The 16,962-nt window shown below is 38.5% G+C and overlaps 1 protein-coding gene across 1 annotated transcript in view; it reads left to right on the forward strand.

Moving 5' to 3' along the window:
- The window catches only part of CYSLTR1 (cysteinyl leukotriene receptor 1), a 33,614-nt gene that overhangs the window by 6,711 nt on the left and 9,941 nt on the right, over nucleotides 1–16,962 (forward strand). The window contains exon 2 of the mRNA XM_037513018.1: nucleotides 15,297–15,365. The gene's annotated coding sequence lies outside the window, so the exon portion shown is untranslated. The remainder of the gene's footprint in view (nucleotides 1–15,296; nucleotides 15,366–16,962) is intronic.

The following is a 16,962-nucleotide window of genomic DNA, read 5'->3' on the forward strand; positions in this document are numbered from 1 at the left end:
TTGTCATAGATGGCTTTATGATGTTGAGGTATGTTCCTTGTATCCAAGAATTTCAAGGCTTTATCATGAATGGTGTTGCACTTTGTCGAAAGCTTCTCAGCATCTATTGATATTATCATATGGTTTTTATATTTCTTTTTGTTGATGTGTTGGATAACGTTGATTGATTTCGGATGTAAAACCATCCTTGTGCCCCTGGATGAATCCTACTGTGGTCGTGGTGAAATATCTTATGGATACTTTGTTGGATTCTGATAGCTAAAATTTTATTGAGGATTTTGCATCAGGTTTCTTAGGGAGATTGGCCTGTAGTTTCCTTTTTTGTGTGTCCTTGTTCGGTTTTGGTATTAGTGTATGTTGGCTTCATAAAACGTGTTTGGTATTGTCCCTTCCTTCTCAATTTTTTGGAGAGTTTGTGAAGGATAGGCACTAATTCGTCTCTGAATGTTTGGTAGAATTCATTTGTAAATCCATCAGGTCCTGGGCTTTGTTTTTGGGGAGGTTTTTTATTACCATTTCATTTCGCTAATTGTAATTGGTCTGTTTAGGTGTTCTATTTCTTCTTTATCTAGCTTTGTGTGATTGTAGAGTTGTAGGAATTTGTCCATTCTCCTCTAGATTGTTAAACTTGTTTCCATATAACTGTTCCTAGTAGTTACTGATTATTCTTTTGATCTGCTGTGTTCCGTTGTGGATTTCTCTCTTTCATTGATGATCCTGTTATTTGTGCTTTCTCCCTTTTTTCCCTTTGTGAGCCTGGCTAGGGTTTGTCTATTTTATTGATTTTTTCAAAAAACAGCTCTTGGTTTCATTGATCTTTTGGATGTTTTTTAGTTTCAATTTTCATTTATTTCTGCTTTGGTTTTTATTATTTCTTTTCTTCTACTGGTTGGGTTTTTTTTGTTGTTCTTTTTCTAGATCTTTGAGCTTCGAGATGAGGTTGTTTCTTTGCGTTCTTTCTTGTTTCTTGATGTGAGCTCTATTGCTATATATTTTCCTCTTATTACTGCTTTTGCTGCATCCCATACATTTAGGATATTAGTGTCCTCCTTGTCGTTCAATTCAAAAAATTTTTAATTTCTTCTTGATCTCCTCATTAGTCCAATGGTCTTCCAGTAGTGTGGTTTTTAATCTCCATGAGGTAGGGAAAGTTCCTTGCCTTCTTTTTATGGTTTATTTCTAGTTTGATGCCTTCATGGTCAGAAAAGATGGTTGATATGATTTCAATCTTGGTGTATCTGTTGATGTTTGTCTTGTGCCCCAGTATGTGATGATCCTGGAGAATGATCCGTGTGCGCTTGAGAAAATGTGTACTCCGTTTTTTGGGTTTAGTGTTCTATAGATGTCTGTTAAGCCTAATTGCTCTAGGTCCTTATTTAGAGCTTTAGTTTCTTTACTTATTTTTTGTCTTGTTGATCTATCCATTGTTGATAGTGGTGTGTTGAAGTCTCCCACTACGTATGTGTTTTCTCTGATGTCTGTTTTCAGAGAGGACAACAGTTGTCTGATATATTTTGGTGCTCCTTCGTTTGGTGAGTATATGTTAATGAGTGTTATTCTTCTTGAAGTATTGTCCCCTTGATCATAATGTAGTGACCATTGGGGTCTCTTTTTATCTTTTTGAGTTTGAAATCTGTTTTATCTGATATAAGTATAGCTGTTCCTGCTTTCTTTTTTGGTCCATTTGCTTGTAGGATTGTTTTCCATCCTTTAACTTTGAGCCTATTTTTATCTTTTGTAGCTAAATGTGTTTCCTGGAGACAGCAAAAGGTTGGGTTTTGTTTCTTAATCCAGGCTGCCACTCTGTGTCTTTTTATTGAAGAGTTTAGTCCATTTACATTTAGAGTTAATATTGATATGTTAACATCTGTATTTGCCATTGTGTTTGTCTTTCCTTTGATTTTTATTTATTTATTCTTTATAACTTTTTTTTTTTTTTGGCCTTTCTTTCATTTGTTATTCGTCCCTCTGAGGTTCTGGCTTTAGGACTCCTTGTAGTATTTTTTGGAGTGGGGGTTTAGTTGCAATGAAATTCCGGAGTTTCTGTTTGTCTGGGAAGGTCCATATTCTTTCTTCAAAGAGGAAGGAGAGCTTTGCGGGATAGAGATTCTTGGTTGGCATCTGTTTTCTTGGAGTCTGTTGCTATGTCCTCCACTCTCTCCTTGCCCCGTAGTGTTCTTCGGAGAAGTCTGATGTCAGCCTGATTGGTTTTCCTTTGACTGTTATCTGTTTCTTCCCTCTTGCCAGCTTCATTATTTTTTCCTTGTCCTGGATTCTTGGGAGCTTTACTATTATGTGTCTTGCTGTATTTTTCCTTTCGTCGTGGAAGTTTGGTGTTCTTCTTGCTTCTTGTATATCAATTTTCAGCTCCTTCTTCACATTTGGGAAGTTCTCTTCAATTATCTCTTTGAATATTTTCTCTGTTCCTACATCTCTCTCCTCTCTTCTGGTATTCTATAACTCTTTATATTCCTTTCCTCATGGAGTCAGATAGTTCCCGAAGTCTTTCTTCGTTCTTTTCCTTCGTACTTCTCTTTCCTTTTCTGTTTTGGTTCTTTTATTTCTGTCTTCAAATTACTTATTCGTTCTTCCATTTCATCTATTCTGCTTTCATTGCTTTTCCAGAATTCTTTAGTTCTTCCATTAATTCTTTGATCTCCTGCATTTCTTTTACTTCCCTCTTTAGGGACTCACTTTCTTCTTCTGACCATTGTTTTTCCCTCTCTAGGGACTCAATTGCATTCTTCTGATCGTTGATTATTTTTCCCTTTATTGTTTTCCTTTATGACTTCTGTCAGTTTTTAATCACGGCAATTTAAATTCTCTTTCTGGAAGGCTCAGAAATTCTTCCAAGTTATTGTCTTTGCAATCTGGGGGCTGGCTTTCTTTTTGTGGTGTGCTTTTTCTCTGGAGAGTTGCTAGGTTGCGTGTGGTTCTTCTCCTCCCTACTGTCTGTTTTCTAATTTGCCGTATGCGTTGGGACACTGTGTTGTTGGGACTGGCCGGCATCTTGGGTGGGCTTCTCTGTTCCCCTCTGGTTCTTCCAGGAGTCATCTGTCAGTTTCAAGCAGCCTTTAATGGAGAAAGGTCCCTGTTCTAAAATGCCGATGTGGGGACACACTCCCCTGTGCGCCTGGTCTGCCCGGGCGGTGGGTTCCTGCTCCCCTCTGGGCTTGGACTGCAGGCCAAAGGGGGTCTGGCGTGGGCGAACTTCCCCCGCTCACCTCTGGCTCCTGAGGAAGCCTTCTGCAGGTAGTCTTTACTGAAGAAATGTCCCTGTTCTAAAATGGTGATGTGGGACACACTCCCTGCGCGTCTGTTCTCAGGCACACTCTTCTGCGCGCCTGGTCTGCCCCGGCTGTGGGTGCTCGCTCTCCCTGTGGGCTCAGACTACTTGTTCGGAAGGAGCCAGGTGTGGGCTAACTCCCCAGCTGGCCACTAGCTCCTTCAGTAGCCTGTGCTGGGGTCAAGTCGCTAGGTGGCGCCAGAGATCTCTCCTAGAGCCCTTGGGGAGCTGATTTTGCACCCCGTGGGACAGGGAGCAGAGCGGGGATGGTAGGGTACACCTCAACGGCTTTGGGGTGCTATGTCTGCCTTGTGCCCCACCGTCGTGGGGAAACCACGCCCCTAATTTCGTGCCCCGGGTCTCAGTTCCAAAGCCCTCAGTTCCAGGACGCGGGCTGTAGCCCAGATCAGTGGCGCGGGAATGGCGCCTTTTGAATCCCGCTCCCCTGCCTGGGCGCCTTGTTCCTGCTCACTCAGGGAGGGCCTCCGCCGTCTCCCCGCAAGCCTAGGTCGCAGGCGCGGGGACCTGGGCAGCTGCGATTCAGTCTGGATCCGCGCCACTTTCCGCGCAAGTTACCGGGCGGCCGGGGCTGTGTGCTGGGGCTGGTCTCCTCCTGGGGGGCGGGGCTCTCTTTAATGGCGCCTGGAGCTCACCTCTGCGGCGGATCCTGCAGGGTTCGCCTCAGCTCCCGTTCACGGGGTGTGGTGGCTGCAATAGTTCCTTTCCACTCACAGTCCCGCTTGCTGTGTCCGTTTTTCTTGTTGGCCGTTTTGGTTTGTTGTTTCCCTCCTCTCTGCCGGTCGGAGAGTGCCGCCTCTGTGGGCGGGGGAGGGGAGCAGGGTTCTGCGCTTCCCTCCCTTCTCGTCCTCTTTTATGGCAACTTTCTTCTTGGGGCAGTTTGCTGGAGTCGTCCGTTTATCTTCCGTGTCCCAGTTCTCACTGGGACCTGCCGCTTTTCCTCCCTATTAACTTTTTTTAATGGGAGATCTTACTCGCAGCGTCTCCTCGCCGCCATGTTGCTCCGCCCACCCATAAAAGTATATAATTTAATAGTAGAGATTAGGCAAATACACAAAGTTACTATGATAAAAAGAGGTAGAAACACAAAGCAAGTAGAAACACGAAATTGAATTCCAATTCCGTAGTTTAACCATCAACTTTTGTGGTCAACTACTCTCCAAAATTCTAACTTCCTGAGAATATCCTGTATTTGGTTCTCCTAATTCTTTTTTTTTCACATTTATTTTTTTAATTTTTTATTTTTTACATCATTGTTCATTTTTAAACAATATTTGCCTCCCCACCCTCTCAGGTGTAGTCCCCATAGAATTTCCTTCACCAATGCACCCATGCACCATCACCACGTCTCCTAATTCTTCATTCCACGTCTTACCTATCTATTACCGTTTCCTTGCTGTTTCCTCTCAAACTCCCTTTCCATCAGCTGTAAGTTCTACCCCATCAGCTGTAAGTAAACCACTTCAAAAAATTCTCCCACCACCTCCTTGTCTTAAGGGAAACTTATTGGGGTCCTCCCTATCAAAATTAAACAGTTTATTATTCTATATCCCATGTACTGTGAGACCTAATCTAGTGAATATCTCCTGACACATTGATGCTACTTTAAACCATTACTTTTCAACCATAAAGCAAAAAGTCATTCATCTATGCTACCCTGTAATCTTCCTTATTAATATAATCATCTGTTGACCTTCTGTTTTGCCTAATTCAGTGAATATATTGACATTTAGTTGCAGTGTTCTTTTCTACTCCAAATCCTGCTACCTCCTTGGTAATTTCATCTTCCATGTGACAACCATCCCAGCAAACTGACTTCAAATTTTCTTAACCACCTTTGGTAGTTTTCTTAACCACCAAATTTTCTTAACCACCTCAAGTCCCTTCACCTCTACCTTGGTTATTCATTCCATGGCCACACTTAGGGCCTTCGTTATCATCACACAACTGATATCTAAATGCGAGTGTTCTACACTCTGACTCTAAGCTCCTAGACTTTCAGTTCTGTCACTCCCTTATGGCCAGTACACCAGTCCTTCAGTCTGAGTAAATCTTCCAGTCCCTTGGCGCCTCCCTTTTTCCCCCCAATCTGTTAAATTCTTCATGGATTCACTTTTAACCATGCTTTTGGTAGCATTCTCAAATTCCTTACCCATCGTCCTTTCAAACATTTGTTCTATGACCCCCAACTTTACATCAGTTTAAGCACTTGCATTTTTTCTCTTCTACACACAGGCTGCTGAGCGCTAGTAGAATAAATCACACCATTGTACAGACCATGATCACTAAAATCCACCCTCTCCAACCTCAGTTGGGGCTTCAAGTCCCTTCTTGGTCATATTTCTTTCACATTCTCCAGATCCACTATTCTAATTTTCACCAATATTCAGAAGACCTGAACCCTAGTGAGGCCCTCTTCTTCTCAACAGACATTGTCTTTTCACTTTGCCAAGAAAGTTAAGTCTCTTGGGAATGAGCAATTTTTATCTTTGCTGCTCTACTTTTTCTTTCTCTGACATGTCAGTAATTTTTTCCTCACTCTGCACCCCCTTGTATATCACCATTCCCTAGGATAAAACTCAAATTCTATATAGTATGATATCGAAGACCCTTATGATCTAATTCCTGCATTTCTTGCCTATTTTCTCACTTTTCTCACAGTCCAGAAAAGAAATAGATACATAGACCTAAAGATGCATACCTGAGCACATATACATCCTTCATCTTATATTTCATCCCTATCACACTATTATTTGTTCCCTAAACACGCCAAAGTATTTCACACCTCCAAGACTCCAAGACTTTACTCATTCTGCTTTCTATCCCTGCCTAGAATGCACTTCTCTGCTGCCATGCTTTCCTCACTTATATGAATTCTTTACTACCATTCATGCATCTATTATTTTCATTCTCTGTGTCCTATACATGCTTCTATTATAGCAGCTATAATGGTGTAGAGAATTTATATTTTAACATATCTGTGTTTCCATCTAGTAACCTGTAAAGCTTCATGGGGAGAGTCTGTGTCTTATTTTCCAAAGGATCTAACACAGTATTGATATGTACTAAGTAGCCAATATATCCCTTTTAAGAAAACTACCTAACATATCACAGTAGTAGACAATATGTTAGGTGATGCTATAAGAGATGGTCTTAAAAATGGTTAGATTAGCAGCTGATAGCTCTGAGGATAAGAGACATTTCAGATGACAAAATGGCCTGAACAAATGAAAGGGGTGAAGTTGGTCATAAGGTCACATTTATATTAATAAACATATAGTAAACCATCAGAAATTGACTCCATAACATTAGGATAGGATATTATTATGGTCTTAAATGGTGTTTTAAGCTTAATAGGCCACTGGAGACATTTAAGAGGGAAGTGATATGATTAGAACTGTACTTTAAGATGCATAATCCAGCATAATTGATAAGGACAAACTAAACAGAAGAGAAGCAAAAAATTAAAAAGCTGTAATTTCTAACATTCAGTAAACAGTATTCCCATATTATACTAAAGAGAGAGCAAAAAAGATCAATTCATGGCTTTTGTGCACTTGCAGTCTTCTGCACAAGTTTGTTCAACATTTAGCACCAGTATATGAATTGGTTTTACATCCATGTTTAGTGACAGGTCTTGTGGAATCTGAAACTGAACAGTGTGGTATAGTGAAAATAGCATTGAACTGTGAGTCAGCCATCCTGGCTCTGCTACTAATTCTGTGTATTACTTTCAGCAATCATTTTATCTTTCTGGGTCATGAAGGGAGCAGGGTGGAATTAGATGTTCTCTAAGTGTTCTTCCGGCTCTGACAGTCTATAAACTAGGTCATTCAATTCCAGATAGAGATTTTATAGCCAGTTCTGGAAACTTCCTTCATCACAGTAGCTCTGTTTAAGAATCATTTACAGTATCCTGACATATATTTCCTTTTAAGTGGCTTGTTCACAGTGACCTGGTTCATCAAACAGTTGTGTGGGAACATAGATTTCATCCCTTCTTGCATGACTCATTCTGTAATCATGTCTGTTCAAAAACCTTCATCAAAGCCTGAACACTGGGGCATTGCTAAAGTTACTCTTTGTCGTGTCATTTGTGTCTAGGTAGCACTGGTAGAATTTCTCACTAATTGAATGTGCTTTAGAGAAGCAAACTTCATATGCTAACTACTTTACAGTAACAAAAGGAACTCTGAGAAATATTTAGTATAGTCTAGTGTTCTGAAATATATATTTTCTTCTATAAGAAATCAGGACATTCTGAGAGAGAAGGTATGATCAAAGTGGTGTTCAGTTAAGACTATCTCCTAATTGCTGATTTATAAACAAGTTGAAGCTTGCTTTCCATACTTAACATCTCTTCATTCCTTCCTTTCTCTCATCTTTTCTTCCTTTCTTCCTTTGACTTGCAAAAAGACAGTATTTGCCGGATATTTAACAACCTACACCAACTTACTGTGCATACCTTAGTTACATATCTAAACTGATATAATTTTTTAATCACAGTTCACTCCCACCCACTAGTTGGTAACATCTGTGTAAATAACTATTCTATTTCCTTACCTATTGTCAAGGACATTAACAACAATGGTAGACCAAGGTAAACCCTGTGAAATACTGCAGTATCAGTCCCAGAACACAAATCAATTATCATTCTCAAGTATAATCCTGCTACCCATTCAATGCCACACAGTAATGACTTTGAGGGCTTAACATGTCTCAAGTTCTGGCCTAAGCTTTCTGAGAATATGAAGATAAGTGAGACATATTACTGCCCTAAGGAGCTTTAGGTAAGAATATGTGCAGAAATAACAGAGGTTTAGAAACAGGTTTTTTTTTTTATTTTTAATTTTTTTTTATTGAAGTAACATTGTATTTTATAACATCATATAAATTTCAGGTATGTATCATTATAATTCAAAACCTGTATATACCAAATTAAGATCACCAATATAAAAAATATTTTTGAAGGAATGGATATATTAGGCAAAAAGTACTTCTGTAGTTATACCATAGCCTTATTCTTTATTATTGTTATGAAGGACAGAATTTAAAGTTTCAAGTCAGGCTGGTGAGCTCTTTAAAAAGTCACTTCATTTCTTCTTAATATTTCTTAGTCCTTAATATAAAGTGATTTTGTACCTTTACCAGTATCTTTGTAGACATAGAACTTAAACTTAGAAGCACAATTTCCAACCCCCCTTTTTTTAAAATTGCACTAACATTGGTCTGCATCATTTGTGTTTTAGAGTTATAGGATGTCCCCTTTCAGGTAGTGTTACTATACCACATCCCCCACCAAAGTTATTCTTTAAAATTTCACTTTAACCTAAGCTTTAAAGAATATTTAATAGTTTGAGGCAACCTAGTCAAGTCTCAACTGACATTTAATCTTTATTTATAGCAAACCAACCATTAATCATATAAGCAAAACCAGAAGATGTGTTCAATTAAATTAATACCTTCATGTGCCATTGACTTAAATTCATAGATCATTTTTATTTCACTGCATTCACTAAGAGTAGATACCTTAGGGATGTACTTGTCAAAATTGCAAAATTGTATGTATTCCTGACAAGAAGGTAATCATATTACTGTTTTCTGCAACACTCAGGGAAATAAGGTACAGTCTGATCTTCCGCACTACCCAATATCAGTCAACTGTTTGTTTGTTTTTTTCCCATTGGGTCCTTCTTTAATGGCACCACATGCCTTTTTTTCCAAGAGCTCCTTTCAACACTATAAAATCTTGCCTTTATGTGGAAACTTTCTGCTGCAGCCCCAGTTTTTACTATATTTAACTAAAGATCTCACCTAGACTCAAGGCAAAGATTTCTGACAAACCCATTCTATTGGAGCATTTATATGCAAACTAAACCATTTCACTTGTACCTTGCAGATAAAAAAATGAGATGAAATGAACCCCTACTTGAAATTCCTTAACCCACCATTCTTATATTTCTATTTACAAGTTCACACTTCCATGGCTACTACTCTTGCGCAGATTTTTCCAGCTTGGCTTTGAACCACCATTTCCTCCCTAGAAAATTCCTCCTAGATATTTATTCTTTAGTAGGAGGCTCCAGGGACTCTCCTTAATGTACAAGTTCTTATATACTATCCTCCTCTTGAGTATGGGTGGGACCCGTGAATATGAAGGGATTTTGTTCCTAGAGGTCAGACAAAGAAGTCAGAAATATTTGAAGAGATATCTCTCCTGATGGCCTGGAAGAAAGCAAACAGCTAAGTTGTGAGAGAAGAGGATCATGTGCCGATGGTCTTCAGGTGCCCTCTAGGAGCGGAGAATGGTTCCTAGCCAACAGACAGGAAGAAAACAGGACTGCAGTCTTACTATAACAACCACCAGTGATCTTGGAAAAGGATAAGATAACATGATTGTGGTCCAGTAAGACTAAGCAGAGGATCCAGCTAATTTGTACCTGAACTCCTGACACACAGAATCTATAAGAAAATAAGTGGGTATTGTTTAATTTTGTGATTTTTATGGAACAATAGAAAACAACACATTTTCTATCATTTTTTTCTCTTTGTAATGATAATCACTGAATAGAGAACAAAAAAGTTGATTAAAAGTTAATTAATTAAAAGTTCTAAGACTTGTATTTTAGTTCTAAAGTATTTAAAATGTTCTAAGGCCACCATTGCCCTCCTAATTACCAAATCTTATTTATGGACTTAATTCTCTTTGGTCTTTGGAAACATTTGAAATCAATGACCACATCCAACTTAAAACTACTTTTTGACATATATAATACTACACCCTTTTTTGTTTTCTTCTTGTTTCTCTTTGATACTCTTTTGCTATCTTCTCTTTTTTAATATTATCTTCATTTTACAGATGAGGAAATGGAGTATCATAAAGGCAGGGTACTTACCAAAGGTCACATAGCTAGTAAGTGGAGAAACCATGATTAACACTCAAAGCTGTCCTGGCTCAAAAGCTATTGTGCTTTTGCCACTATAGCCACATTGACCTTGCCTCAGTAGAAAGTTAAGCTGAATGTTTCTTTTCTCTTTTCTTGAAGGATTGGTTTATTTATAAAACAGAACTTGCTATAAATAAAAGCATGAGAATGATGGGTTCATCAGGGCAGGCAGAGTTGTTCGACTTCATCTCTCACCAAGTCCGTTCCCAGAAAATGTTTTTAAGTTCTTCTCTATTAATACACAGTGACTAGTGTCTATTTGGCAATCTTTTAGTCTAAACAGATCTCTCAGATTGAAAATTCCACATGTCTGGCAAGAATTATGAGCTTTGAAAGCACACAGGCAATTACAAACCATTAAATAGCCCGTCAATAAGCAGTTCTCTGTCTCTTTGCTAACTATTATGGAAGCAGTTTCACCTAACATACAACATGTCTTTTGCAACTTATGTGGGTCTCATTCCCATTTAAAAAACTTTAAGGATTTTTCTATTTGAACAGTTTTTTTAATTCTTATTTTTAAAATAACCAAAGTGTATAACCTTACTGTTTCAAACAATTATGGTCCTATTACTTTCCCATAATGTAAGCTGAAGATATTTTTTGCCACCCCCTCAACACCACCACCTGTATTTGACATTTAAAAGGATACATTTTTTTTTTCATTTTTTTTTAAATAATAAATTTTATTTTTATATTCCCCCATACAACTGCACATGCCCCATTCTGACCCCAATCCCTCCCCTCCCGGCCCCCACTCCCCAAAAAGTGTCTCTGGTTCATAGTTTTTTGTTGATTTTGATTTTCACTTTCTTATAGTTATTCATTTTCCTGGTCCTTTATTTAAGTTGTCTAGATTCCTGCTATGAATGAGACCATCTGGTATTTTTCTTTTTCTTTTTTGCTTATTTCGCTGAGCATGATCCCTTCCAGCGCCATCCATGTTGCTGCAAATTGCATGTGTTTATCTTTTTTGAATGCTGAGTAATATTCCATGGTATATATGTACCACATCTTCTTGATCCAGTCATCTATTTTTGGGCATTTGGGCTGTTTCCAAAGCTTAGCTATTGTAAATAGTGCTGCTATAAACATAGGGGTGCAGGTGTTCTTTGGAATTGATGTTTCTGTGTCCTTTGGGTAAATACCTAGGAGTGGAATTGCTGGATCATATGGAAGCTCTATGTTTAGTAGGTCCAGAAATCTCCACACAGCTCTCCATAGTGGTTGGACCAGTTTGCATTCCCACCAACAGTGCAGGAGAGTTCTAAAAGGATACATTTTTAAAGCCAACAAATTAACCTTAAAATACACCATGTTCCATTGTGTATGTAAGCCACATCTTCTTAGTCCTCTGATCTGCCTTTGGGCACATAGGTTGATTCCATAGCTTGGCATTTATAAATAGTGCTGCAATGAACACAGGAGTGCATCTCTCCCTTTAAATTAGTGTTTTTGCATTCTTTTGATAGACACCTAGGGGTGGAACTGCTTACTTGGTGGTGCCGAGTGTGGTGTGGTAACATATACCTGAAAGGTGTGATTCTGTACTTCTAAATCATATACAATGTTGTAAACCAATGTTACCTCAATAAGAAATAAGCTGTGTTTCTTTTTCCTCTAATTTTGAACTTTTTCATATCTCCCTATATTTTGGAAAATAAAATAGGCTCAGTATAAATTTTCAGTTATCCTTTGCTAATTAAAGTAAGTTTATCTCTCCCCTAATGTGAACTATTTTGGTTCCTTGGGTCCAATAACCCAAATAAATGCATCCTTTCCCCCCCCAAGAAAAAAAATGTTGTAATTTGTTTTACAGTAACTAAGTCTAATTAGTTCTATAAAGTGTCCAAATTATAATAATACAGCAGCTTTCCTTTGTTTATTTTCATAAATTTTCTCAGTTTTTTGAAAACCAAATTCCAGAATTAAGGTCATCTCCTAAGATCATTTTAGAGTCTAAATGCCAGAAAACAAATAAAATTTACATCTTACTCTATTGGCAAAGTTTGTCCTGAGTTTGCCTTACTAAGGCTGTCAGAGACAACAAGTATACTTGATTACCTCTCAAGATATTACTTATAAGTAATGCTTGATTTGTTCCCAAAAATGTCTATAGTGTGTTTATAATGGCTAAATAGCAAGATAAAAACATGTTTCATAGTTCAAAAGATAATCAAAATAGAGCAGTGGGCTTGGGAATAAGGTGTTGGAATACATGCAAGTAATGACAAGGTAACAAAAACAAGTTACACTATGGTATTACAAGGCATGATCTCATGGCAAAATCACTGATATAAAGAGAAAGGATATTAGCCTACTTTGGCAAGTCACTATGATACAGTCAAGAGCTATGCCTATCAAGACAGCCGGAATTTTAAACTAGCATATCAGGGTAACCTAACATCTCCTTAAGCCAAGTTTCCCCAAGAATCACTATTCTTTGTTGATCTTTGTTTGAGACAATTGTACTTCCAAAAGAATTCCACGGATTTTTTCAAGGCTCTATTTCTAAGAGTCTTAAGCTCTCCTTAGTAGTTTCTAGTGGATTTCCTTTTCCCAGGTAGTAGCACTTCTTTTGTCTCTGCCATTATCACCTTGCTCTGTAAGAAAGAAGGTTGAATATGAGACTAAGGTTAAAATGTGGAGCGGGTTACCTAAAATATAGGGTTGGGACTTGATTATTGTCATTTGTAGACTCTTACACAGCAATAAGACAGGATGAAGCCATGGGTTAAGAATGATTAGACTGGGCCTCCCCGGTGACGCAGCAGTTGAACGCTGGGCTATGAAGCTGCCTGCAGCCTCAGCAGTGCCAGTTCGATCCCCTGGCGCCAGCGAAGGTCCCACATCGCGCAACAGACCTATCCTGCAGTGCCCGCTGCTCCCCTCAGCAGTGTCCTCCTTCTGTCTGCCTGTTCTGCTCCCCGCTCTGGCTCTGGTGAATTCTCTCACACTCCCGTGCTTCTGACTGTACCCAGTGCTTGTGTAAATAAATCAATCTTTGGGAAAAAAAAGAATGATTAGACTGGCTGTGGTGTGTGAGATGGTTTTGAGAGGGAAAAGTTTAAAATTAAGGGGGTATCCCTATGTTTATAGCAGCACTGTTTACAATAGCTAAGCTTTGGAAACAGCCCAAATGCCCAAAAATAGATGACTGGATCAAGAAGATGTGGTGCATATACACCATGGAAAATTACTCAGCATTCAAAAAAGATAAGCACATGCAATTTGCAGCAACATGGATGGCGCTGTAAGGGATCATGCTCAGCGAAATAAGCCAGAAAGAAAAAGAAAAGTACCGGATGGTCTCACTCATAGCAGGAATCTAGAAACTTAAATAAGGGACCAGGAAAATGAACAACTATAAGAAAGTGAAAATCAAAATCAACAAAAAACTATGAACCAGAGACACTTTTGGGGGGTGGGGGTGTGGAGGGGAGGGATTGGGGTCAAAATGGGGGGTTGCAATTGCATGGGGAATATAAAAATAAAATTTATTATTAAAAAAAATAAAATTAAGGAGGTATGAAAGGCATTTCCAGAAATTATAAACAGTTTAGCAAGTCTAAAACACAAGGTATATGTGAAAAGTAGGTTATTATAAGTCATCTATATCTGAGGTCATGAGTTCCAGAAGTGAAGCAGCAATAGGGATGAAGAAAAATGGAGAAGAAAATATTAAGAGTTGGAATTAGATTAAATAAATGTTAACTGGAAGTGAAGCAAAATTGGGGAAGATTCCTCCTCCCTTCACCCTCAGTTTCCCAGATCTGTGTTGTTTTCCTCATCTATAATTTTAATTTCAGTTGTCTTCAAGTCTCAGATTAACAGTGCCTTCCTGTTCTTTTCCTCCTGAACCCATCAGTCTTAGCAAAACCCTCCCAGACTCATTTCATGTAACCAAGATGACAGGCTGATAAATTTGGGGCTTGATTATCCTAAAAACAGTATCATTTTAATGGGAGTCAAAAATCTATTAGAAACTACAGAATAGATTTCAGGTGAGAGCTAAGAAATTAATGGATGGCTGGATTGTTAGTCCTGGTACCCTAAAATCATATGAGGAAGCATGCTGTGTATCTCATCAAGAAATAATTAAAAGGAAATAACAAAGATGACATTAAGAGCTTGTCTCTTAGAAGACCTGAAGAATGGTGATATGCTGCCAGAATCAGATAATCTGCAACTTGTTTTTTTTTTTTTGACTATCTTTTTTTTTAAAATAATAAATTTTATTTTTATATTCCCCCATACAATTGCAAACCCCCCATTCTGACCCCAATCCCTCCCCTCCCGCCCCCCCACCCCCAAAAAGTGTCTCTGGTTCATAGTTTTTTGTTGATTTTGATTTTCACTTTCTTATAGTTGTTCATTTTCCTGGTCCCTTATTTAAGTTTTCTAGATTCCTGCTATGAGTGAGACCATCCGGTATTTTTCTTTTTCTTTTTGGCTTATTTCGCTGAGCATGATCCCTTCCAGCGCCATCCATGTTGCTGCAAATTGCATGTGTTTATCTTTTTTGAATGCTGAGTAATATTCCATGGTATATATGTACCACATCTTCTTAATCCAGTCATCTATTTTTGGGCATTTGGGCTGTTTCCAAATGCAACTTGTTTTTATAATACAAAAAGGATAAGAGTAGGAAGACCTGTGAGCTCTAGAAAGTAGGACAACTTTATATTATAAAAGTAGTAGTTAGCTTAGAAGCCACTGTCAAAGGCAGAACTAATGTACTGCTTTCAGAGATCTTGACCAAGCCTTTATCCTGGGTACAACCAATACATTCAAAGAGGAATGAAATGAGTCTTTCTCTCAAATGTTCATCTGAGAAAAACTGGTAGTCTTAAATCAAGCTTATGAACAATTTATGTTCTGTTCCTTTTCGTTGAAGCCATAGATCATTATTCTACTTTCTCTATCTTTTCTAAGATCAAAACTAAATGAAAGGAAAAAGATATAACCTGATCCTCATAGCTTTACAGAATGGCAAACAGGAAGGAACTTCAAAGATCATATAATCCAATCTTATTGTATTTCAGATAAGTGAAGATACCACAGAGAAGTGATTTACTCAAGATCACACAATAAATCATCCACCAGATACTGAGGTATGATCCAGGTCTTCTGCTTACTATTTCTACAATACTTGTACCATGCCCATTTTCATACTCCATGCAAGGATTCCTGTTGATTTTGATAAATCTATGAAATGATATAGAAAACCGATTAATTCAAATCAACCAATATTTGAAAGGTACTGTACTGTATACAGCATGAAATACAAAAAGAATAAAACTCCATTATTGCCATTTAAGTCCAGTGGGGCTGGGGTGGGAAGACTGGGAAAGTTTAAATTGAATAACCACAGAGATATCTATGACATACTAAACAATAAATAAACATTATCAAGAAAAAATACAGACAATATACTGCAGGACTTCAAAGGAGAAAAATATTACACTGGGTTGAGGGGATTAGGAAGGCTTTTTGTTTGACTAGAAACAAAAAAAGGGACACTATTATTATATTCATTTAAGAGATGACACCAGCCCTCAGACACTTGTAGATCACCAGCTTTACCTGGACCACATTTAGAAAACACAACAGTATATAAGTCATTCTCATTCATACATAATCATATTGCAGCAATAATAAAGAGTATGATATATGAATTGAGACCTTATATTCTTAGATTCTATCTCTGGGTTTTCTTATTTACCTCATTCATAGGAGTTTGACCAGGTTTCAGGTCAATGGAAGCTAAGAGATGATGCAAAAAGAGCATCAAATAACCGATAGATAGATAGATAGATAGATAGATAGATAGATAGATAGATAGATAGATAGATAGATAGATAGATAGATAGATAGATTTTCTCCATGGACTTAAGATGAGCTAAGTAAAAGATAAAAAGATCTAGGGTGACTCTTGAATTAAATAATTGAAATCAAAACTCACACATCCACACATTTACTTTGTCAGTTCAACTTCACCATACAAAATCCCAGATAAGAATGGTAGAATAGAGTTTTGGTAGAACCTGCTGTCAGAGACAAGTGTTCTCAAGGAACCTGAAAAGGAAAAGTGGGTAAGGAGTGAAAGTATTGAGTGTCTTCTATGTATAAAGCTCAGAATTTCTAGAGGAACCACGAAAGAACCTTCAGAATTTCAGGGCCTCCCTGGTGGGGCAGGGGTTAATGTCTCAGTGCTATTAAGTTATCCCTAGCTACTGCAGCAGGAGTTCAATCCCCATCCAGGAAGCTAACCCACATGGCACAGCAGACCTCTTCTGTCTCACCTGCTGATCCCCTCCATAGTGTATTTCAGTAGATCTGCCTGTTCTGCTCCCTACTCTGTCTATGGTGAATGCTCTTACCCCCCGTACCTCTGGCCTGCACCCCAGCTCTTGTATGCATAAATAAATAAAATAAATATTTAAAAAACAAAAACAAATTGCACGCAAGAGGGCCTCCCTGGTGGCGCAGGGGTTAAAGTCTCAGTGCTATCAAGTTATTGCCAGTCACTGCAGCCTGAGTTGTTCATGACCAATCCCTGGCCAGGGAGCTAACCCACATGGCACAGCAGACCTCTCCTATCTCACCCACTGCTCCCCTCAGCAGTGTATTTCAGTAGATCTGCCTATTCTGTTCCCCCACTCTGTCTCTGGTGGGTCCTCTCACCCCCCGCATCTCTGGCCTATACCC

This window comes from Talpa occidentalis, unplaced genomic scaffold (genome assembly GCF_014898055.3).
Source record: "Talpa occidentalis isolate TD23 unplaced genomic scaffold, MPIMG_talOcc4v2.1 talOcc4.15, whole genome shotgun sequence".
In the NCBI taxonomy this organism is placed as follows: Eukaryota; Metazoa; Chordata; class Mammalia; order Eulipotyphla; family Talpidae; genus Talpa; species Talpa occidentalis.